The 25,506-nt window shown below is 44.4% G+C and overlaps 1 long non-coding RNA gene across 1 annotated transcript in view; it reads left to right on the forward strand.

Annotated features, from left to right (window-relative positions):
- The window catches only part of LOC137563361 (uncharacterized), a 65,056-nt gene that overhangs the window by 20,931 nt on the left and 18,619 nt on the right, over nt 1–25,506 (forward strand). The gene's annotated exons all lie outside the window — the stretch shown is intronic.

Genomic DNA, 25,506 nt, shown 5'->3' on the forward strand with positions numbered 1-25,506 from the left:
AAGCTAAGATGAAGTCTCAAGGGACGTAGATATACTGGTGCCGGTCCCATAACTGGTTAAGGAGAACATGGCTTTTGGGCGAATGGCAAATCCATCACAATTTGTCAATTATAAGCCTGTGAATGGGATAAATCAATAAAAAATATATTCAATATTATGGCTCTTTTCAAATGCATCACTGTAGAGGCATTAGAATGTCACAAAAGCAGTATCCTTGTCTCTAAGCACTGTGCATGATGGTGGTCATCGCAAAGATTTTTCTACATCTGTACTCATGCATAGGTATGAGAATCGCAGATGGGGTTGCAGTCGCTAAGCCCCTGAAAGCTTATTTTACTCACATTTCTGTAAAATTCCATAAAAACTATTGCCAGTAAGGGATGGCGAATTCGATGCTAATCTGAATAAAAGGTAATTTTATGCAATTTAAAAAATTGACCTAGTGACACATCAGTAGCTTTCATTGGTTTATTTTCATAAGATAATGCTGATGCAATCCCTTTTTATTCTGCAAAAGCTCCATTTTTTTTTTTACAAAACTTTTTAGTGCTTTATTTAAAATAGTTTTAGCAAATGGGTATAAAAACGGTGTCTGAACTGAAGCATTAAAGGATTTGTCCTGGCTGCAACCATTACTGCCAAACCAAGCAGTCTGTGCACATAACACAAAATTAACATCCTACAAAGTACCTCTCGTGGCTATCAGGCTGAGCAGAGATGTATCAAAAAATTATTAAGCGTAAACTGGAGGAGGAGTACACTCCAAACAAAACAAAAAAAACGAATCGAATTATAAACATATAAATTTTATTATTATATTCCAAAGTTAAAAAGGAACTAAATTCCATTAAAAGGCACTCTGCCTGTACTGAGGTCGGCCGACCCTCTAACACACCACTCCCACCAAACACTCGTTCATGCACACGGGGGGGAAAAAGAGCAGAGATGTAGCTTATTTCCAGAGAACCTCAATTGAGCTCAGGGCAGGATTTACCATAAGGCATCATAGGCATGTGCCTACAGGCGCCTGATGATGGAAGGTGGCTCAGTCCCCTCCCTGAGTGCCTCCCTCTCTCTTTCCCTATGCAGAGTCCTGATGAGAGTGTAAACAAGAGGTTACTCACCCAGCTATCTGCATTCCACTGAGGAGATCTTCCTTCAGTCAGGGGCACCTCTAGCTACTTAATTTTGAGGGTACTTCTGGCTACCTAATACTAAGAGGCACCTGTAGCTACCTATGACGGGCATGGTAAGTAACGGAGAACAACTGGGACAGGCTGCACACTTGCGATGCAGTTTAGTGGGGGTTTGTAAGTTCATGGAGGGCGGAGTCTAAGGTGCCTGGACATCTGTGCCTATAGGCTCCTGTGAGGTAAATCCGGGCCTGATTGAGCTATATTCTGTACAGTCAATATATCTGCTTTAATGTGCGGTCAGTAGCTGAAAAGTGAGATAAAAGTCCTTATTCAATTACCATTTCTCCTTATGGTGCCCATACATGGTACAATAAAAACGTTCGATTTTCCCGTTTATTCAACCAAATCGATTAAATCAAAAATAATATTTTTTTGCGATCAAGAAAAATGAATGATTATCCTGTTTTTTCAATAAAAATCCATTCGGACATTTTGAAAAAATCTTTATATCCGATCTAACTGAATAATCAAACGAAAATATCTAATCGAAAAAAATTAAAACATTGTACCATGTATGGGCACCATTAGTCTTCTCTCAGGAGATACATTTTCATCTGGCCAATAATATAACTTTTAAAGAGTCTGAAGCGAGAATAAATCTCGCTTCAGACCTCATAGATAGCAAGGGCATGTTTGCCCCTGCTAAAACACCGCTATCCCACGGCTTAACGGGGGTCCCTTACCCCCCAAATCCCCTCCGTCCTCGCCGGGGATCTCTTCCGCATTGAGGCAGGGCTAACGGCCGCAGCCCTGTCTCACGCGCGTCTATCAGACACGTATCTCCGCCTCTCCCCCGTCCCTCTCAGTCTTCCTTCACTGAGAGGGGCGGGGGAGAGGCTGCAATGCACCGCTGATAGACGCGACTGGAGGCAGGGCTGCAGCTGTTAGCCCTGCCTCCAGGAGGAGCAAAATCCACGACCAAGTTGGTCGTGGATTTTGCAAGGGGGGATTTGGGGGTGAAGGGACCCCCGTTTAGTTGCGGGATAGCGGCGTTTTAGCAGGGGCACACATGCCCCTGCTAATTATGAGCTCTGAAGCGAGATTTATTCTCGCTTCAGAGTCTCTTTAAGCAACCAAAAGTAGTAATGAATTTATTTTGAATATTTTCTTGCTTCTTAGGGGCTTAATGCTGTAGTCCTCGCCCCCCCCCCCCCCGCATACATTACCTGATCCGGCCGGTGCGCGTCCCCTGGTCTCTGCTGTCTTGTTCTCCGCTCCGGACCGTTCCTGCAGCTACTGAACTTCCGGTCCAGGGGAAGTTTAAACAGTAGAGGGCGCTCTACTGTTTAAACTTCCTGCCGGGACAGGAAGTTATGTGTAGCTGCAGGAACGGTTCGGAGCCCGGAGTGGATAAGAAGACAGCAGAGTCCAGGGGACTCGCTCCGGCCGGAGCAGGTAATGTATACCCGCTGTATTGCGTCGGTCGTCGGGCATTCAAACGCCGCCCTTCAAAATAATAGTCCAATCTTAGCTGCGCTCATTCATACGTCCTCAGGCTACTTCGCCGTTGCGGTCACCACTTGAGCATGAACACCTCAAAAAAAACACAAACGCATATGGTGGATAATAGTGCAGACTGTTTATAGCCACTGACACCCCTCTGGTGTAAACATATATGCTCAGGCTTACTGACGCTGTGGGGTTTGGGGGGTTGGAAACCGTCACCAGTTACGACCAAACACTCCCCTCCAAGGACCTATGTCCTCCCTGCTCACCGTCGTGCAGCTAGGTATACACTTGTCCAATAGCCTCCTTTAGTCAGCAATCCCCAGTATGCCTCATCACCATTTGCTATCTCATGCAGTATATGGTCCTTGCGCAGTACCTCAAACAGTAACAAAACCGCCAATGTGTAAAACCAATAATTTTATTATCTATAAAAACAGTAATGCGCGTACATCGTACAACGTTATCCGCCATATGCGTTTGTGTTTTTTTTGAGGTGTTCATGCTCAAGTGGTGACCGCAACGGCGAAGTAGCCTGAGGACGTATGAATGAGCGCAGCTAAAATTGGACTATTATTTTGAAGACAGGACTGGTAACTGTGTTTAGCGCGCACCACCTCTAACTGGCAAATTTTTTATGTGATTTTAGCACTGTCTTACTCTGATTACGATTCAAACGCCGCTATCGACGCACTCCCGACCCGCCGGCGATCGAGAAAAATCTTCGGCACGGACGGATCAACGGGAATCGACGGGAACGATCGATTTCGGACGGAAATTGATCGTTCTGTCAGCGGCGATTTCACAGCCAATTCGATCACTGTGATCGGATCGGCTGTATATCGGTGGGAAAATCGTTAGGTGTTTGGGCCCCTTAAGAAGGTCATATGCAGATCTGAGATTGTGATTGGGTTGGTATCTAGAAACTAGTGAAGAAATGTACAGGAGCGATTGAGAAGAGCTGTATAGGTTAGGGTTAAGAGTTTGAACTGGATCCTCTGGTTAATTGGTAGCCAATGAAGAGGATTCAATACAATTCCGGACCAATTATCACCTTCCATGCTACAACAGGTGCTGAAGACATGTTGTATTATGTTACAATGGATTCTTTCAGACACCTCTATGTCTGTGACATTCCGGAACATTCCAGGGCTTGTGAAGGTCACAGCTTCTTGTTTAGAAGTACTGGAGGGTAAGCAGAAAGAAGGGCACAGAGCAGCAGACATTGCCATAATGCAACCTATTGTTTACTGTGCACATTTCTCACAGAAATGATACACTGCCTACTCTTTTTCCGAACACCAAAGTTATCACTAAAGCTATTGCTAAGCATATTTATTCCTGCAGAGATATGGAACTACTAAACACAGAAAGAACTCCTCACCTCGTTGTTAGATAAAAGCAAGCTGGTAAGTGCTTCCCATCAAAAGCAAGTGCAATAAAACATATCTCCTCAATTATAATGTATAGTTTAAATTACAAGAATTATTAGTAAATCTTGCTACCTTTGTAGATCTGACATTTTTAAATGCCACTTCAATAATTAGTACATCAGCCAGTGTGCCATAAATACATTAGAGCGCGGTACAGTGGCTATTGTCAGATCTTACACTAAATATATCATTAACAACTCACAGCAAATTATCAATGCTATGACAGAAAGTGTTTGCATGTCAAACTAAAAGTTCATGCGGATTCATTGTGTCTCTTATTAAAACAATTGCAGACCTACTAAGTAAAAAAGCAACCGGGAAACCCAAAGGAAAATCGGAACTACTAATATAGTAAAGCCCAACTCTAGCTAAAGCTTTGGAGATTTTGGATACTGTGGAGTCAATTTTAAAATCTCCTAGAAAGGGAAAGTGAAGTGTGGTCCGGTGTTAGTCGAGGAGCAGAAATGCAGACATTAATAAACCAACAAACGTTGATTCCGGTGATGCCTTAACCACTTTACCCCCGCGCGTACGTATTTCTCCGCCCCTTTTTCCATCCTTTAACAACCAGGGACGGAGAAATACGTACTTTCCGCGTTCCCGACGCTGTCCGCGCTCCCGCTCGTAAACACGCCGCCCGCCGCTAGTAAACACGCCGCCGCCCGCTCGCCCAGAGATCAATGAACGGGAAAATCCATTCCCGTTCGTTGATCTAAGCCCCGCAATGATCCGCTGCTCTCCTATGGGCAGCGCGATCATTGTGAGAAAAAACTCACGTGTCCAGCCTCCTTATACTTCCTCCAAGCTTCCGGAAGGAAGCTTGGAGGTCGCATTAAAACAAAAAGTTACTGTGGCCATCTTGTGGCCAAATAGTAAACTACACCCTACACATTTTTCACATACAAATAAATGACTTTTACACATAAAATTAACTCATTACCTCCCACACTCCCCATTTTTTTTTTTTTTTGTAATTAAAAAAAAAATTAAAAAATTTAAAATTAAAAAAAATACATAAATAGTTACCTTAGGGACTGAACTTTTTAAATATTTATGTCAAGAGGGTATAACACTGTTACTTTATAAACTATGGGCTTGTAATTAGTGATGGACGCAAAAATGAAAAAAATGCACCTTTATTTCCAAATAAAATATTGGCGCCAAACATTGTGATAGGGACATAATTTAAATGGTTTTATAACCGGGACAAAAGGGCAAATACATTTCATGGGTTTTAATTACAGTAGCATGCATTATTTAAAAACTATAATGGCCGAAAACTGAAAAATAATTATTTTTTTCCCCACATTTTTCCTATTTTCCCATTAAAACACATTTAGAAAAAAATAATTCTTGGCATAATGTCCCACCTAAAGAAAGCCTAATTGGTGGCGGAAAAAACAAGATATAGTTCATTTCATTGCGATAAGTAATGATAAAGTTATAGACGAATGAATGGAAGGAGCGCTGAAAGGTGAAAATTGCTCTGGTGCTCAGGGGGTAAAACCCCTCAGTGGTGAAGTGGTTAAATTACTAACTGTTCATGGTTGTACGGTTCTGACCTAGTTCTGTATAATGCCCGAAGAAGAAACTTAAAGGACTACTGTAAATCTTACAGAACTGACAGGTTTTGGACTAGTTCATCTCCTCATCGGCGATGCTCAGGGTTTTCGTTGTATTCAAAAGCATTTTGAATACAAAGGCAGTTGCCAAGTCTAACTGACAAAATAGTAATAGCAGCCAACCAGCTGTTCAGGCAATGTTTTCGAAAACAAAGAACCCTGAGAATCCCACATGAGAAGATGAACTAGTCCTCTCGGTTCTGTCAGATTTTAACTGCTTACTTTTTTCGCTGATGTGGTCCTTTAAAGTTTCAATAGAATGCAAAAAAACATGTGCAGTTTGTCATTAAAGGTATTACAGGAATCAATGTTTGTTGGGTTGATGTCTGCTTTTCTAGAAAGGGAAAGGATATCACCCAAAAATGACACAGATGGCAGTTATCTTCTTTGTGACACTGGGGGGTTTATGTCGGGTTCCAATTTTTCTCTTTCTCCAAGATTATTATATTCTTGTTTGTGCCCCTGTTGTAAAAATGTATCCTTACTCCCTGTCCAGAAGACACCCTTTATTGTGACAGGGCATGATGATAATTATTTGTAAAGCGCTAGTTCAATCTTCCATTTTTAATACTTATGACAGTAAGGGCTGGGACCCACTACAAATTTGCAATCACTAGCTATTTGTGGTAGTGCTTTGTAAGCAATTTTAGAAATGATTTACGAGTAGATAGATCTGTCCCCTTGCCCAATGGCAGCATTTTCCCTTTAAAACATTATGTGAATTGTCAGACTGAACTCGTGGTCTATTTACTACTGTGCCCCTGCGGGTCTTTTTATATAGGCAAAACCAAAAGACCTCTATGGAGGCGGATATCCGAACATATAAAGAATGTGGGTAACAAAGAGTCCCTCACTCCCATTGCCCGACATGTGAGACAGTGTCAGGTATGCATGATTAATGGATTACGGCTTGTGGGTCTTGACAGAATCCATGGGACCAAAGGAAGGGGGGTGGGAACTTTGATAGTTTACTCCTCCAAAGAGAAACTAGATGGATTTACAATGTAAAAGCATTCCAGCCCCCGGGTTTGAATGAGACGTTCAGCTTTGCTCATTTTCTGCCCCCCTCTGAGTCTGGTTTGCTGTCCTGCTAGGTTAATGCCACCTCGCCTGGGGCTATTGCCTTGTCCCCCGTGGGCGACTGTTACTTTCTGGATCGGCTATGGTGCCTCCTGTGTTAGCATACGATGGGCCTTTTTCTGCTACTTAATATACATGCTCTTGATGCGATGAGGCTCTGGACATTTTGGTGAGTCACTATGAGTTTGATATAGTTTGCCCATTTGACCTCACATCTGAATTTATGCTCTCTCTTAGGCCCGGTTCACACTTGCGGTGGCCCTCCGGAATCGCCGTGCCGGAGCCGCACCGCTTGCAGAACGGACGGAACGGACGCACGGCATAGCAATGAAAGCCTATGCGTCCGTTCACATGCGTCCGTTCTGCCGAACCGGAGCCGGACCGGATCCGGGCCGGATCCGGACTCCGGCCTCCGTTCCAACATGCGCTATTTTTTCATCCGGCTCCTCCGGCAGCCGTATCCGGGGCGGAGCCGGACTGCACCATCCGGCCAATACAAAACAATGGGAACCGGAGAGCGCACAACACACTGGCTGAGAAATCCGGATGTTCTACCCCACTTCCTATGGGGATTGTTGCGGCGATATTGGATGGGGACACATGGGCAAGCATTTTGGAGTGGAGCAGCACAGCTGGATCCGGAGATGTTGGCAGCATGTCGGAGGTGGAGGTGAGTGCTAAACAGCAGAGGGCCTGATTCCACAGGTCCCCCTTCTGCTGACCTCCCAGACCCCAACATTTTTTTTGTTTTTAACGTAACTTTTGCCAAACGGATCCGGATCGCATCCTGATGGACACCTGATGCAACCTGACCGGATCCGGATCAGAACCGTACGGTTCCGATCCGGATCCGGTCCGTTTGGCAAACAACCGCTAATGTGAACCGGGCTTTACATATAGTTGCCTATTGTAGATTGGTTGCTGTGGGTGACCTATGTGATGTGAACGTTGTAGTATGGATGAATTACCTGGCCGACGTAGCGCTGTGGAGATGCGTCATAGGGCCGTTGGGATGCGACGATGAGAGGTGATGATACTTCCTCTCCTATGGACCACGCGCATCACTTCCGCCCCTGATGCGTACTTCCGCTGAGCTCCGGTTGGCCACAATCTCTTATTTGAATGGATGCTCAGTATCGTAAGGCACACCTTCTGATGACGCCATGAGAACGGCAAAACATGTAAAGGACGTGCCTTCATGAGACGCTGTCCCATCCTGCAGCATTCACCCGCTGCCCTCCGAGCAGAATCCCCACGTTTTGACTGACCCCACACATCCTTTGCAGCCTGAGGTCACATGCATAGGAGGTGGTAACAGATCACCTAGCCATTGCCATCCACTTTTCGATGGGAGCTTTCACAATCTGGACTGCATCTCTAGCTGGGTTACCGGCCGGAACTGCTACTAGTGGACGACTCAAGCTCCTATCCTGATGTAGCTCATCTGTTCTATGTGGGACTATGTCAGCTTAGCCGGCTTACCAGCATTGAATTTTGCATGTCTGCATTTGCTGCTTTGCACCCTGGCTTGTTTATAATATTGCTGCTGCTGGACCTTCCTGCTTCTGCTAACAACTTATGGTTATCTAGTTAGTCTCAGTGGGGACTGCCCGGTATTACCATCATTTTTTGACCACTCACTGTGAGCTCACCACCTTGTTTTTTCCATCATACTGGCCAGGGGCATGTGTGAGGGTATGCGTGGTGTGAGCCACCGTGAGGGGATGGCCATCTCATGTTTTTAAATTTAGTGCTATATTAGTTTTCAATAAATTTATACCGCTTTCATACTTATTGATGTTGATTAATTTATTTATATATAACGGTGAGCACCTGTAGAAAAATGTCTTGCTCCATATTAACGTGTATATTTAGAAATGATTTCCCTGCTCCTATACAATTCATTAGAGTGCACACGCTCCAAAAATGATGCATGTCCTGTGATTGTGATTTCCCTAATCGCAGTCACTGCAGTGAAATCCGCTCCATCCACTTACATTGGCAAAGCTTTTTTTAGGGAATCATTAGAGATTGAAAGTAATCAAAAAATGCTGCCAACAACGTGGCCCCAGCCCTGATAGTGCATTAATTAGCAATGCACAACGTTTTGCAAAGCATTTCACATTATCACTTTTTGTAATAAATAGTAGTCAGAGGTTCTCTGTGCGCCCCCTCTGAGCACACTGGCCACAAAGAGCTAGTAAAGAAAGGGGGTGAGTGAGGTCAAGTTGCCTGTTCTGTGTTTGGGAAAAAAAAGCACTACTGTATTGCCAGCAAGGATCTAGTGGCTAAGGTAGAAGCCAGCAGCCTGGTATTTTCAATATATTTATTCAAAAACGTACACACATCCAATGCACAAATTTGGTGCATTGCATATTAATGCAAATGGATATATCATAAGTAATTCAAAACAAGGGCCTTTAATGGAAACACAGAAATCAAAACCTGCAGGAGTGTTCTTCCCCACTTTATGCATGCCTAAGACTGTTTGCTGAGCTAATTTGGTACAGGTGTGGCAAATCTATACGAGATCTGGTGTGCAGATCTGATTCGAGAACTGTGAGGAAGGAGGTGATGCCAATAGAGAGACGGGGTACATTTCTGTGGATGGAATGCAAATGTTGCAATGGCATCATCTAAGGGCAATTATGTGAGTCATCCTAGGTGCAGTGCTGAAGTGTGGATCCGTGGTTGCTTTTTCTGTCACAGCACTTTTGTGGTGTATAGACTAAAATTCCCATGCGGGTTGGTCTACATCGGTATAACCATCCCCATGGTGCGAACCAGAATACAGACAGAAGCGTAAGTGTAGTATTATGCACTTTGGTGAGGGCAAGGTCAGTACAAGACTATGGTGTCTATATACTTTATCCAGATGGGCCATGCAGTATCTCAGCTGCATAGGTGTGTGCTGGATACAGCCCATGTACTGCAGAGGGGAGGTGACATACAGAGACTCTTATTACACAGGGAAATTAAATGGATCAAAGATTTTGTTTGTGTCTGTCCAAATGGTCTGACCAAGTGCCAGTTTATTATGTTTCATTTAGGGTCTATTGACCTCCCCGCAGACAAGTGCATCTTTACTTTTGTATCTTGCAGGGAAGCTGCTACAGATTGAAACAAATAGAATGCAATCTGAAATAAAAATATGTTCCTGAGAATTGGTAATATAAGTGTTAATCTGCATAATAGTGCTTAGTCTTTCTTCAGCTTTGTACAGGAGTAGACACTTTTGTGTAGTTCTCTTGCTTATTAATATGAATAGGATGTTTTATATGTATTCTGTAAAAGGTGTAGGTCACTTCCTGTGGGTGGGCTATAAAATCGCATTACGGAAGAGTGAGGGCATACCTGATGAAAGGCTATGCCCAAAACATGCAGTGCCCTCTTGCTCCAATGCGATGTGTTTGAATGCCATCTCTTTATTTTTGCCTTGCTACGTTGATTGTGGATGTGGTGGTTCTCAACAAATGTCAGTAAATGTCAATTCATCAAGGTTACAGCATGCGGTAAAACACAGTTCCATTACCGATAGTTTTCTGTCGGAATCAGTGCGGGACTCACAGCAGCAAAGACTACCTATGACTGACAGGAGCAGAAGCCAACAGAAACAGCCCCCGTCTCCTGCAAGTGTGGATGATGCATTTTGATAGGACCCAACGGGTCTGGCTTTCCTACTTCCAGGCAGTGAGCAGAGAGATCATGGAACAAAAGAGGCTTCCTCTGCCTCCCTTTGGGAGTTGGAGATGCGGAGGAGCTAGTGGGGAAATCACCCAAGCAGAGCATGTGTAAAGTCTCTTGGAGATTCATCTAAGCTGTGGCAACTAAACAAAATGTTAACCACTTGAAGACCGTAGGCTTACACTTCCCTAATTTTTTACAATTAGGCTGGTTTCACAGTAGGACGTTACAGGCGCACGTTAGAGCAGCCTGTAACGCACCCCACTGCACAGCAATGAAAAATCAATGGGCTGTTCTCAGTGCCCACGTTGCGTTACTTAGTAACGCTGCGCCATAAGACAACGTACTGCATGCAGCACTTTATAAGCGGCAGAGCCGCGTTAGACTGCTTGCACATGCTCAGTAATGTTGGGGAGGAGCGGAGAGCGGCCAGGCACATGGCTAATTAATATTCACTGCACTCAGTGACGTGCAGTGTTTACTTCCTGGAGCAGCCGCTCTGTGCGGCGATTGGCCGGGCGGGACCACGTGATGCCACATGCGTCCAAGAGTACGCATCACGGACGCCAGAGTGAGCTGCACAATGCGGCTCACTCTGACGTCCACATCAGAGAGCACCAGGGGCACCATAACGTCCCCTAAAACGCAACGTCCTACTGTGAAACCAGCCTTAAGGCCACTGCAGCTTTAAGTCCTCGCTGCAGGGCTGTACAACTCAGCACACAAGTGATTCCACCCCCCCCTTTTCTGCCCACTAACAGAGCTTTCTGTTGGTGGGCTCCGTTCCCTGCTGGCATGTTTATTTATTTTTTTTATTTGTATTTTTTTCAATAAATATCACAATTTTTTTTTTATACCCAGCCCTCTCTCTCCCCCCTGCTAGCCGATCGCTCCTGTGCCTCCCCAGGGGACAGCCAGTGACACGGCTTTCCCCCGTACAGTGCTGCCTTAGATTGCAGCACTGTACATTGTAAATAGGCGTTTCGCCATGTAACAGTCTCCTAGCGGCGATCGTCATTCAAGCGGCACCGGCACGCGCAATCTCCTGCAAAACCCTGCCCTAGAACTTCACGCCAATTGACGTTGAGCGGTCCTGGGGCTGCCGCTGTGTTCATGCCAATTGGCGTGGAGCGGTCAAGAAGAAGTTAAGAAAGACTAATGGACGGATTCAAAGTGAGCAGAGGCAGTATAACAAACAGTATAGCAAAACATGTACATCTAAAGGGATGTCGCGATGCCTCTTACTATTGTAATGCTGTCTCTACACACACTCTGCTGTTACCGACAATGGGCTTTGGTAAATTACCAAACTTCTACCGCTTGTGAAAATATTGATGAATTAGCACTCAAAAGTCTAAAATACCCCCCCCCCCCCCCTTTTTTTTTTATTGAACGGCCTTTGAAGAATTGCCGCCTCAGTCACAGATCGTAAGTCAGATAATGACCAAAAGCACCCATTATTGAATTATTATACACACTTTTGAACTACTTAAGTAGCCTTCTATGGGCCTTGATTTGAATCCGACTGAATATCTATAAAAAGAAGTAAAGGAAAATAATTGAATGAATAGAAACTTGAAGCAAAGACTCATTTTGCTTAATAAGGAATAAACAATAATGGTGCCTATTACTTTAAAGTTTCAAATTGGAGTACCAAATTTGTCCATAATGCCCATCCAAGCACATCAACATGGTACCGGACCACAAAAAAAGAACCCACAAATGTATCTTAAATCATTAAATATACTGTAACAAAAAGTAACTGGCAGCCATCATTGTGACGCCATTGATATGACTTATGGAGTTACGAACGCCAGTTTCTTCGCAAACCAACCAAACTGACATTTATTGGTTTAAAATCCACTTTTTTTTCTCTTACTTTCTGGCTGCTAACAAACACTGGCTAATTACATAGCTTCTCTCCAAGGGTGGAATTTGTCACCTAGCCTTGCTGGGGGTTATATAGCCCATCCATCACAGATAAGGCTGACATATATCGTAAACCCCAAGTTTCTGGCAGAATGGTGTCTCTAGCATTCTCACCTCCACACAAAACTAGCAAATGCCCAGATCTTATCAGATTCTCTCTGGAAGCAGCTGACCTGCTGTGACCTCAGGAATCCCAATATTCATATGTTCTCCATATTTCCGTCATAATTCCTGGCATAGCAGATCTCCCTGCCCATTAAAACGGCACAGGTTGTGGGATTCCACAGGGCGCTGGTTCTGACAGGTTTACGGACCAATTGGACTGCCAGATCTAGCGTAAGATTGTTTTAAAATAACCCTCTAGTACCCCCAGGGGTCTGATCCCCCAAGTTTGGTATCAACGTTCTTGATAAATTCTGACAAACCTAAAAATGTTATTAGATTTAACATAAATTGTATGGTTTGCAGATGAGCACACCTATCATGATTCAGGTAAATTCTTGTGTCTATGAGAGGGGCAGAGATCTCCTGTTCCAAAGAGGTGTGTGATCCACGCCCCCTAACCCCTCCTTGCTGGAGTGGGGGCTATAACTAGAGAGAGCCCAGAAAGCTCTGGGGTCCCCAGTCCTTTACCTTTAATCTGACGCCTAGTAACATCCTGGCAGCCCGCAAGGACACGGGCCAAAACCTCCATCTTGGAACTATTTCTAACAAAGGCCTGTTGGCCGCATGGCAACCGCCATTTTGGACTTTACGCCAAAGACTTGCGATTGCCGCATGGACTACTAATAACGGTATTTGAACTGTATATTCGGACATTCTGTTTCTTTTCATCTCTACTCTCTATCAAACCAAACTATTCTAAAGTAAGCTGTGTGTATGTAGTTTAGAAATAAACTAACGATTTTTATCGTTCAGTCTTGTGCCTTTTCTGGTCATCTGATTGCTGCTATAACGAATCTGCCCTCTGAAGAGTCAGTCATACTACCACATTGTTTTATGATTTGCTTATAATTGTTGATTTGCTAGCTAGGTTGTAAATAACCATTTCTTCCTTCTAGGATTAGCTAGTATCCGATTTCCTGTGCGGAATCAATAACTTTAGTTTTCTCGATTAGAGACAACCGAGATTGCATCATATATGGACCTAGTAACCTTTCTTTAACGTCGCATTGCTCGCAGTCTTTAGGCCTTTGGAAGTGACTATTCCCCGAACGGTGACTGGAGCATGTCGAACGTGATTGGGCTGGCTACCGTATTATGATAGCGTTGGAGACTGTCTGCTCCATACAACCAGACAGTGGTGGCAGTGTATTTACCCGATTTCCAGCGCAAAATCGATATTTTTAGTTTACCGATTGTATATACAATCAGAATTGTACATGTATGGGCACCTCCAACCAAGCTTAACCGTTTACTACGCACACAGTGAATTTGCCTCCAGCAGTCTCTAGTGCATGAGACCTGCATGGCAACAGTGGCCTAGTAATACGGGATTGGTGGATGTTTGTCCCATTACATATTGTCGGCAGCTGCGCGACCAATCTTTATTGTCAGTCTGTTCACCGTACTTCCTGCGTATGCTAACGGGAGCAGATTAGACGGGATTGGCACGCTCTGTCGCCTTTTCTTTCTTCCCTCTGACCCTCTGACGATCCAGCAACCGGTCTCGTTGTCCGTCTGCGCCTGTACTTCCTGCGTACGCTAACGGGAGCAGATCTCGACGGGATCGCGGGGCTGGATTGTCACAATCATCATTTGTTTAATTTTCTAACAAATATCAGACTTGGGCAAGAATGATAGGGCTTTTACATAATATTTTGTTGCACAAGCTCTAAAAGCAGTAATTGCAAATGGTTGATTCCCATAGCTTTTAATGGGACTTCTGCAATTGTCAGCATGCACTTTTGGTTGTGTCTTCCTAATCAATGTGCTCCAGCTGTGTCAGGTTTAAAAAAACTGCATGTTTTACTTCATATCATAGATGTTTATAGAATCCAAATCAGAGTTCATAAAAGTCCACTCTAGAATAGTTTATGTTTTGTTCTTATCCATTCTTGGTTGTGGGTGGTGCAAGCAGACACTGATGGACCTTGACATAGGAGTTCAGGTCTTATCTCTTTAGGAGTTGTCTGATTTTTTTTTTATCTACCAGCCTCATTATCCTCCTGCCCATTCTGGGGTCGATTTTCCTTCCGTGGCCCTGTCACAGGAAGTTGTCTTCAGATTCATGGACCTTTAATCTCTTAATATCTGCATCAAAACATATTCCTCTACATCTTTGTTCCCCTAACCCTGTTCTCAAGGTCCACCAACAGTACGTTTTGCAAAAAACTACAAGCTTGCACAGGTGAGGAAATCAGCAGAGCTGATTAACTACCTCTGTGGATTTCCCCAAAAAAAACATGCACTGTTGGTGGGCCTTGAGGACAGGGTTTGGGAGCACTGCTCTACGTCTCCATTGAGATACTATGGCCTTGATTCATACAGCACAGTGTGTTAAATGTAAAGTGCTCAGTAAATCACCACATTCCGTAATTTAGACTTTTGTGTGCTAATTCATAAAAAATGTTCACAGGTGTGGTAGAAGTTCAGTATTTTACCGGCTTCAATAGACAAAAACTCAGTGCAGTGAGGGCATTACAATAGGAAGAGACATCCTGACATCCCTTTAGATGTACGTTTTGTTATACTGTTTGTTATACTACCTCTGCTCGCTCTGAATCTGTCTATTAATCTTTCTTAAAGGAGTTTACTGGAGTAAAAAAACAAAACAAAAAAACCCAGACACTTACCTAGGGCTTCTATCGGCCCCCTGTAGCTGTCATGTCCCACGCCATCTTCCTCCGATCACTCCCTCCCCACAGCCGGTCCCGGTCTAAATCATCCCTTCAGCAAGACTGCGGATGCGCGTACGTGGCCGCACGCGTGCTCTCTCACATCTCCAGGAGCTTACTGCACAGGCACAGTACGAGAAAACCTTGTACTGTGCCTGCACAGTAAGCTCCCCGAGACGCGAGCACGCACTATTCATCTTTTTAGACGAATAATTGACAGGTGGCGGCGGCAGGGAAAGAGTGATCAGAGGAGGACGGCGCGGGACATGACAGCTACGGGGGCCAATAGAAGCCCCAGGTAAGTGTCTGTGCTTTTTTTTAAACTCCACAGAACCTCTTTAACATTTTATTTGCCACAGCTTATATGAACTTCCAGGAGACATTACACATGCCCTGCTTAGGCGATATCCCCACTAGCTACTCTGCATCTTCAAACAGGAACCTAAGAGGTTAAACCGCCAAAGGGAGGCAGGGGAAACCTCTTTTGTTGTGATCTCTCTGCTCTCTGCCTGGTTGCCTGTGGGTAGAAAAGCTAGACCCGCCGGAGAAGCCTGTGGGTCCTATCAAAATGCATCATCCTGACTTGCAGGAGACAGGGGCTGTTTCTATTGGCCTCTGCTCCTGTCAGTCATAGCTTATCCCTCTCTGTGCGAGCCTGTGGGAAGCCAGCATGACTCACACAAGCAGTCTCTGCTCTCATTTCGCTACACCAGAGGTGCTGGTAAAATTTCAGGCTTTTACCGCATGATCAAGCCTTTATGAATTGACATATACAGACATTTATTGAGCTATTTATCGTACAAGTCGGTAATTTACCTCACTGCTCGGTAACTTCAGTTTTTCATGTGGTAACAGCCATTATGAATTTAAATTTTTCTAAGTGCTTGGTAAAGTCAGCTGCTTTTAGCTTTACCGAATGCGGTAATGCTTTATGATTTGAAGCTATTATGTGCGTTTTATATGCGTTTTAGAAAACTAAGCAGCAAGTTGTGAGTTTTCAGAAATGCACAATGTATTGCGTTTTTACATGCGGCCCATAGACTTTTATTAGCGGCAAAAAACGCTTTAAAACCAATTATCTATGATCTTTTCTAGGAGAGAATTTTACTTAGCAGGTTGTAGGCCACCAATAATCTACAGCCAGACAAGAGGTTTACTCAAACATACAGACACCGTTTCCTGAACAGAACTTCATGGCCATTATTTACACATCTGTTCTATAAAATTTTTTACATTCCCACCAATTAAATATGCACATACTGATTATATATGTGCACAATGAATATGAACAGATTTAATTAGTAAAGATAAGTAAAAATATATGCACATAGATGTAAAACAAATGCTACAAGATTAAGTCGTTCAGAACGCCTACACAGGAAAGCGTGTTATTTGGGTAAAAACCCACCTGAACCAAAAGAGCAACACTATATCCCAACCACATGAAAACTTGCTCCTAGGTGCTGCAGAGCAATGTCTGCTGAAACCAGGCATACTAACCCCATTTCAGCTGAAAAATCTCAGGTAGCAGTATGTAGATGCAATAATGAATAGGGTGTCTCCAATAACTGCTGGCCATGTTTCCAAGGATACAGGATGATGCTTTAAGCATTGGACAGAAAAGAACCTGACCTGCTGTCTTGGGGCTGTAATCGAAAAAAGACCTTTGTTCTAATAAGGAATTATCTTTCTTGTAATAAATGACTTATTTCCTTTGTTCTCAATAATATACGTTCAAACATCAGATTTTTAATGTTGACAAATGAAAGGTTACCTTTTATATAGATACATTTACAATAGTAATATGTACAGTGGCTGAATCACACAGAAGGCAACCCGAGACAAGTAATTTAGTAAGATTGTGTCAGCCTTTTACTTTAGTAGACAAATGTCTGTTAACAATTCCCGAACTTACTAGCTCCTCTGTGCAGTATGGTCTCCTACACCCTTGTTTTCGAGTTCTCAAGTGCTTGTCTCCTAATACTCTAAATGTATGCCTTCTAGGTTGTCTCAATGCATGTATAGCTCATGTTGGTCAATGCACTGTCTGCCTGTTATATGTACTTCTGCCTATGCCATGTGAACCACAAATAATTCCAGGTACAACAATCATTAGACTTGGTGAATAAAAAGGATTCTTATTCTTCTGATTCTGAACTACTTTAACCACTTAAGGACCACGGGCTTAAACCCCCCTAAAGACCAGGCCATTTTTCATAAATTAGTCCACTGCAGCTTGAAGAGCTCGCTGCAGCACTCAACGCACAAGTGATCCCCCCCCCCCTTTCTGCCCATCAACAGAGTTCTCTGTTGGTGGGTTATGATCGCTCCCAGGATATTTTTTTTATAAATATTTATTTCTTTATTTTTCTAATAATTTTTATTTTTTTGTTTATATATTTTTTTGTTTGTATATTTTTTTTTAAGGCCCACCCTCCCTCCCCCCGCCAGCCAATCACCGTGATCAGCTGTCATAGGCATCAGCCTATGACAGCCGGTCACTCTTATGTCTCCCAGGGGGACAGTCGTGTACACACTAAATAAATGTCGCCCGTCGGGGACCAGGACTTGATCCCCTTGGGCTACATTGCTGGGCCAGGCCAGCTGTACAGACAGAAAGTCATCTGTGTAGCTGACAACACACTCTGTTGCTAGGCCGGATGGGGAGGGGGGGGGGGGGGGGCGAGCAGGGAAGCGGAGGGACGACAGTAGAGGATATGGCAGGAGCATCCACAATGAAGTCAGCCATTGTTGGGGTGAGTTGATCCATCGGGGGGATCGCTTTGAAGAGCAGCGGTCAGGGGCTTCTGTACACACCTTATTATGACCGATAGCAACTGCCTCAGTCGACTTTAATCAAGCGTGTATGGGACTTAACTGTTATCCCTGTAACTCAAATTGTTCTGTACAGAGCTCATAATAAAAATGCCCATCCAACCCGACTGCAGCAGGAAATTTGGCTTTGTCCCAGAGGCCAAATACTGTCTCCATCCCCCCAGCTAGTGATTCCCAAACTCCTATTCTCTCTTGGGTAAGATGGACAGAGCACTGCCGCAGTGTATGGGCACTGATGGAAGGAGTAGTGTTTGGGTTTATGGGCAACGCCAAACTCCAATCCTGCCACCATATAGGGATTTTTTAAATGGGCTCCTGCATCTGCTATGTTATTTCAGGATAAAAGTAAGGCAGTTTAGGAAAGCTTTTAGTATGCTCTGCATGGAATATTTAATTTAACACATTAAAATCCACTTCAGGTTCGTTTTAAGAAAAAAAAAAGTTGATATAAGAAAATGAATGTAGAAATATAGTCAAAACAACTCAGCCCTAATGGTGATTATAAACATGCAGGAAGCCGTAAGATGCAGAGTACATAATACTGTCCAGCATGGTAATATTTCAGCTACCATAGGAAACAGCTCTCTTCTGATACATTTATTTTCACATTTATGCATATAGACCACACATTGTCCACATTATCAGTGATGATCCAGATGTATTTTCAGGATACAGTATTTTAGAGGCTGATTTCACAGCACCAACATATGCAAAATCATTATCTACAGCCTTGTCACAGAGCCTTAATATTTTTTATCATTATTGTTGTGGATTTATATTAACCACTTGAGGACCCACCCTTTACCCCCCCTTAAGGACCAGCGCTGTGCTGAGTGATCTGTGCTGGGTGGGCTCTGCAGCCCCCAGCACAGATCATGTAGCAGGCAGAGAGATCAGATCACCCCCCTTTTTTCCCCACTAGGGGGATGATGTGCTGGGGGGGTCCGATCTCTCATGCCTGCATGTGGCTGGCGGGGGGGGCAGCTCAAAGCCCCCCTCCGCGGCGAAATTCCTCCCTCCCTCTCCTACCTGCTCCCCCCCCTGGAGATCAGGGCTGCACAGGACGCTATCCGTCCTGTGCAGCCAGTGACAGGACGTCCCCTGTCACATGGCGGCGATCCCCGGCCGCTGATTGGCCGGGGATCGCCGATCTGCCTTGCGCCGTACAAATGTAAACAAAGCGGATTATTTCCGCTTGTGTTTACATTTAGCCTGCGAGCCGCCATCGGCGGCCCGCAGGCTATTCACGGAGCCCCCCGCCGTGAATTGACAGGAAGCAGCCGCTCGCCCGAGCGGCTGCTTCCTGATTAATCAGCCTGCAGCTGGCGACGCAATACTGCGTCGCTGGTCCTGCAGCTGCCACTTTGCCGACGCGCGGTATGAGTGCGCGGTCGGCAAGTGGTTAAACTGACATCTTCTGCAACGATTAAAAGCCTACACAGCGATGTCACTATAGCGTTGTAGGCATTCTAACTGGTTCTCGGCCAAGATGACCAGTCTCTCCCTTGGTGTGTTGGAGAGCGATCAGCTTTGTAGATCATCCTGGCCAAGCACAGGCCGGGGGTATTGTTTTCCTACTCGTTGTGTACCAAGTTATTGGCCTTCCTCCCCCTCTATAACAACAGAACATAGGCCTCAAACTATTGCCTGAGGTATCTATTCCCAATCCTTGAGGAGGACAGTAATTTTGTTTGTGTAAGCACCTTAGCTGTCCCTCAATACCATTGTCGTAGTATTGTGTCCCTAGAGCAGAGCTCATGATGCGCAGGAGACCGTGCTAAATCATGGTGTTACTGTACATAATGGCTGCCTGCTGAATGAGAGGGCGCATAAGTCAGCCTTTTTTACTTCAGAAGTGCTGCTACCAGTCGACCTCTGCACTGGTCTGTATACTCTCCTTCACACAAACAGTTGTATTGTCACTGCAATTTTTCACTGAGAGCAACAATAAGATTTCATGGTGGATGTGCGTTACCTCCTTTTTCTTTCTGCTACCTTCATGGCTGCCTACCTGGTGAGCGGCACGCACCACATCCTGCCTAGCAGTTGTAGCCGCACATATCACAGGCATTGCAAGAAGCCCAGGTTCAGGGGGGGGGGGGGGGGGTGTGGAACCTTGGCAGCCGTCTGGTTCCACAATGGTTTAAGCCCAATCCAAACCCTGGCAACAAAAGTCACACTGTGAATTCCATCAATATTAGTTGATCTATGATCTGGATTATGCCCTTGCTGCTACAAGGATCATTATGTTTATAAATATCACACAATTACTAAGTATACCTACTCAGAATTTAACCTTGAATGAAGAACAACAAATGCAAACTCATCCAGCAACACAACCTGACTGCAGGGGCTGGGCTGACCTGAGATAGGTCTAAATTTGGCCAAACAAGGTTCAGACAAAAATAAATTTATTTTTGGCATGATTAGTCACTTTCATTAAATCTGCCAAAGCTCTACCTCTCCCTGTTCTCAAAATTGAAAGCTCTTTATCGAATTTTAGGATCTTCTCAAAGTGTTATTGGACACGTTGGAAACCAGATTCGATTAGAGAGAGATTTGTCTCTTGGTAAAATCTGCCTATCATTGCTAGATGTAATGGTGGCCATACACGGTACAATAAAAACATTTGATTTTCCCGTTTATTCGATCTAAATGATCGGAAAGAAAAATATTTTCAACTTTCATTCAATTCGATCAAGAAATTCGAACGATTATCCCGTTTTTTCGGGAAAAATGATCGGACATGCTGGAAAAATCTTTATATTCGATCTAACGGAATAATCAAACTAAATTATCTAATTGAAAAATTGTACCATGTATGGCCACCTTAAGGCTACCTTAACAAGGCTGTAGACTGGTGGAGACTAGGATTGTAATAAAGACTAGATTGTGAGCTCTTCGAAAGGGAAAGTTACTAACATGACTATGTATTCTGGAAAAAGCTGCAGATGTCATCAGTACTGCACCCCCACACACAATCGGTTCTACAAAGGCATTCACTTTCTGTACAAATACTGAGGTTATTCTAGCCTGGGTGAAGGCTGTGACAAGGGAAGTGCTCTTTGGCTCTTTAGGTCGAGTATAGCCTAAGCAATCTGTCAACACTTTTTTCTTTTTCATTTTATACAAGCACTTTAAGCTACAAAGGCTATTTTTCATAAGCCTTAAAAGAAGATTTACTTACTGTTGCTGTAAGAGGGAAAAAGGCCCAGGCAATTTCTACTGTAATTTATTTTTGTAGGGCTCTTTCACAGTTTAAAAGTGCTTCTACTTCCGATGCAAATGAAGATTTTATGTGGGAACACTTGCTTAGGAGAAACAGGCTTTTTACTGCTCTAAACTTTATGCAAATTGTGTGTCCACAAGCAGGCTGCAGGATTTAGCCGTTGCCACGAAACGTGTCAGTGACGGGTCACGACCAGGACAACGGAGAGAAACTGATGTTTGGGATTTCAGCCATTACTAGGTGTCTTTTAAACTATAACAGGATAATGTGCACCGTAAGTGATGGCTAATTTGCAACTCCCTGACTAAGAAACAAGCTTGGCCAGATATGCAGATAGGAAAAGCCAGTAATATAAGAGAATATTCCATTTTCTGTTCCAAGTATTTTTATTCATATACCAGTATTTATGCACAAACACGTCACTGAACCATTACAGTAATTTGTATGACATCTCCCCTAAACATTTGATGCATAGCAAACCAGCTAGGGGGGAGGGGGGGACCTAATAAATACAGATCATCCAAATTCAAACCAGTTTTTTTTTCTAAAATATGTCCTGAAACTAAGATGTACATTCTGTCATTTACAGAAAGGTGTGCTCTGTTCTGTACCACAGTGAGGTCAGCAGCATACCTGCAGTGCAAGCAAAAGGGTATATTTACTGAAACTACATCTTAATAGATATTGACACGATATATTAAGAGATCATTAACTGCACATAATGATTGTATTTACAGCTCAAAGCACAAGTCAGAACATCTGAAAAGAGACTTGTCTTCATAGTCTAAGCATGAAAATGACTTTTCATGTGTTTTCCTGTCTAGCTCTGAGGCTCAGTCAGTGCGTGTTCTGCACGGAGGGAGAATATATTTGTGTAAGCAGCAGTTGCCGGTAGTGTGATAAATGCAAAGCCTACATGACAAATGCATCTAAAAGGAATCTGGCACACTGAGGACACAGGCGAGATTGCAGGCACACTCCTATCTACACAAACACACAGCAAAAACAACTAGAGCATGCCATGGCAATGCAGATTTTCTAGTGAAAGCCCAGGATTATGGCTGTCCGTGGCAGGATATCCTTGGCACTCATATGAGCGGCTCTCTTCCCACACAACCTTTGCTAATTAACAAAGTGATTAAATGCTTAGTAATTAATTGCCAGGGTGACACTGGCTCCTGTGTCTCTTTAAGATGGCTACAAAAAGAGTTCATTATATGGTGGGTCTAACCTTATTAGGGAAGGATCAAGAGTGCTATTGATCTGGCACTGATTGGTTTAACTAACTCTCAGACCTCTAATTAAGGAGAGAATTGCAATTCAGAAGTCAGGAAAGGGTAGGATTTCCCATTGCAGATAGACAATAACCCGTAAAAAATTATTTGTGAAGGACATGAGCTTTATTGGAGATATAGATGTAGATTACTTGCTTCTTTTTGTCCAGTTTTGAGAAGGCAATCGGATCAGCCCTATGGGCAAGTACACTAGGAGGAATGGAAAACTACCGGGGCTGATCGCGGCTGAACGGCAGACCGCGTGGGACTTAGACATGTTTATAGGGCGAAAGACAGGCCTGGGTAAGTATTACATCTTTAGTTGTTAAAATCTCTGGTACACTTTAACCACTTGAGGACCCACCCTTTACCCCCCCTTAAGGACCAGCGCTGGTTTGATTGATCTGTGCTGGGTGGGCTCTGCAGCCCCCAGCACAGATCAGGGTGCAGGCAGGGAGATCAGATTGCCCCCCTTTTTTCCCCCCTATGGGGATGATGTGCTGGGGGGGTCTGATCTCTCCTGCCTGCTGTGGGTGGCGGGGGGGGCACCTCAAAGCCCCCCTCCGCGGCGACATTCCCTCCCCCTCCTACCTGTCCCCCCAGTGATCCGGGCTGCACAGGACGCTATCCGTCCTGTGCAGCCAGTGACAGGACGTCCTCTGTCACATGGCGGCGATCCCCGGCCGCTGATTGGCCGGGGATCGCCGATCTGCCTTACGGCGCTGCTGCGCAGCAGCGCCGTACAAATGTAAACAAAGCGGATTATTTCCGCTTGTGTTTACATCTAGCCTGCGAGCCGCCATCGGCGGCCCGCAGGCTATTCACGGAGCCCCCCGCCGTGATTTGACAGGAAGCAGCCGCTCGTACGAGCGGCTGCTTCCTGATTAATTAGGCTGCAGCTGGCGACGCAGTACTGCGTCGCTGGTCCTGCAGCTGCCACTTTGCCGACGCACGTTATGAGTGTGCGGTCGGCAAGTGGTTAAAGCACATCTGAAGTGGGGAGTGTAGAAAAAGTTACATACTTACATCAGTAGTTGGTAGTCACTGGATTGTCCAGAGGCCTACCAGATCCTCATAGAGCCCACTGTTCCAGCCTAGGAAGCCTCTTCATCTTCTAGCCGCACTCCCGGTGTGGATGAGTGCATCCAGATTGGGAATGGTCCATGCTTGTCCAGTAGAACAAAGATGCTTGTGCACAGCTTTTTTTTTCTTCTCTGCACTGGCCATGCGTGGACCATGCTGACACATGCTCCAGATGCGCTCATCCACAGCCACGAACATGACTACAATAAACCTATTTGACAAGTTTTTTGATGAATAAAGATCCTGTGCTGGAACAGTTCACTGTAGGAAGATCTCTGGATCATCCAGGGTCTTCTCACTACAGAGGTAAGAATCTAAATGATTATATATTTTTTTTTACAATGCTGGGACCCTTTAGGCTTGGTTCACACTGTTTTAAAGCCAAACGTATCACGTAAAGCGGATCCGGTCTCCGTTTCACCGGATCCGAATGGCTTGGTGCACACTGGCGGATCTGGGAAACCGGTTCTGATCACCAGTCGATCGGATCTGTTTTCATTCCGTTTGAGACAGCAGGTGAGGGAGGGTGCAGCAGCTGGGCGGGTGAGGGAGAGTGCAGCAGCAAGGCAGGTGAGCAAGGGTTACAACTTACCCAGGCATTTATTGCAGCCAGGAGGGTTTCTTCCAGGCTTCCGTCTTGTCTTGTTCCGTGTCGTGTGACTATATGCCTCATGTGACTACTCACATGATGCGGAACAAGACAGAAGGCGGAAGCTTGGAAGAAACCCTTTCTACAGTCCGGCTGCAATAGATGCCTGGGTAAGTTTTAAGACACAGAACACAGACAAGACACAGAACATTTATATTGCACTTTTCTCCTGGAGGACTCAAAGCGCCAGAGCTGCAGCCACTAGGACGCGCTCTATAGGCAGTAGCAGTGTTAGGGAGTCTTGCCTAAGGTCTCCTACTGAATAGGTGCTGGCTTACTGAACAGGCAGAGCAAAGATTTGAACCCAGGTCATCTATGTCAGATAGTACACTATCCAGCCGCTGTCCCTTTAACCTTCGCTCACCCGCCCGCTCAGGAAAGGCCCGGTTCGCATCCAACCCCCCTAGTCAACGTTGGTTTTTGCCCCTTAACGGTCTGTTTCTTCACTAATGTGAAGAAAATGTCCCTTCTTCCATTGCCCCCAATGCAGCGCTTAAAAAGTTTCTGTTTCCGGTCCGCTGGGCTCAGCAGTCTGGAAAAATTGGTGCTGCAGCAAAATTGCAGTCCATTCGGCAGAACGTACGGAACAGATCCGTATGAACGGACACATGTGAATGGTTCCATAGGTTAACATTGGACCCATTCGCATCCGTTCGGTTTGTACAGTATCCATTCTGCTTACGGTACGCTTTTTAACGCTGATGTGAACTGGGCCTCACTGTAACTGTGTATGGATACCCATAGTCATCTTTAGGCAATTTACAACACTATACCTTTTTTGTATTTTATTCTACCACTGAGATATTGATACATATGGATGCGAAACTATGACACTTCACCAAAACGGTCACACAATTTATATTAAGGAAAAAAACTATGAAAAATGAAAAGTAATTATACATGCTCTTATTCAGTTTTCCACTTACATATGCATCCTTTTAAATGTAAAATGGCACACTAAGGCTTGCAACACAAATGATGAAAAATACTTAACACATTATCATGCACAACAAGTACCCCTCTAAATAAAAAGCTGAACATATCCCAGGAACATGGCAGCCAAAGTCTTTTAAATTTGTTTTATAGACTGCAAGATATCCCCTTGGCTCCTAAAGTGTCTGCTGGTCCCTGAAATTCCCAGATATGCCTACCTTCTTCAACAAAAGCCAAATAAAAGCCGGGCTAATCATAGAGCAAGATGAACAAAAA

This window comes from Hyperolius riggenbachi, chromosome 3, assembly GCF_040937935.1.
Source record: "Hyperolius riggenbachi isolate aHypRig1 chromosome 3, aHypRig1.pri, whole genome shotgun sequence".
Taxonomy (NCBI): Eukaryota; Metazoa; Chordata; class Amphibia; order Anura; family Hyperoliidae; genus Hyperolius; species Hyperolius riggenbachi.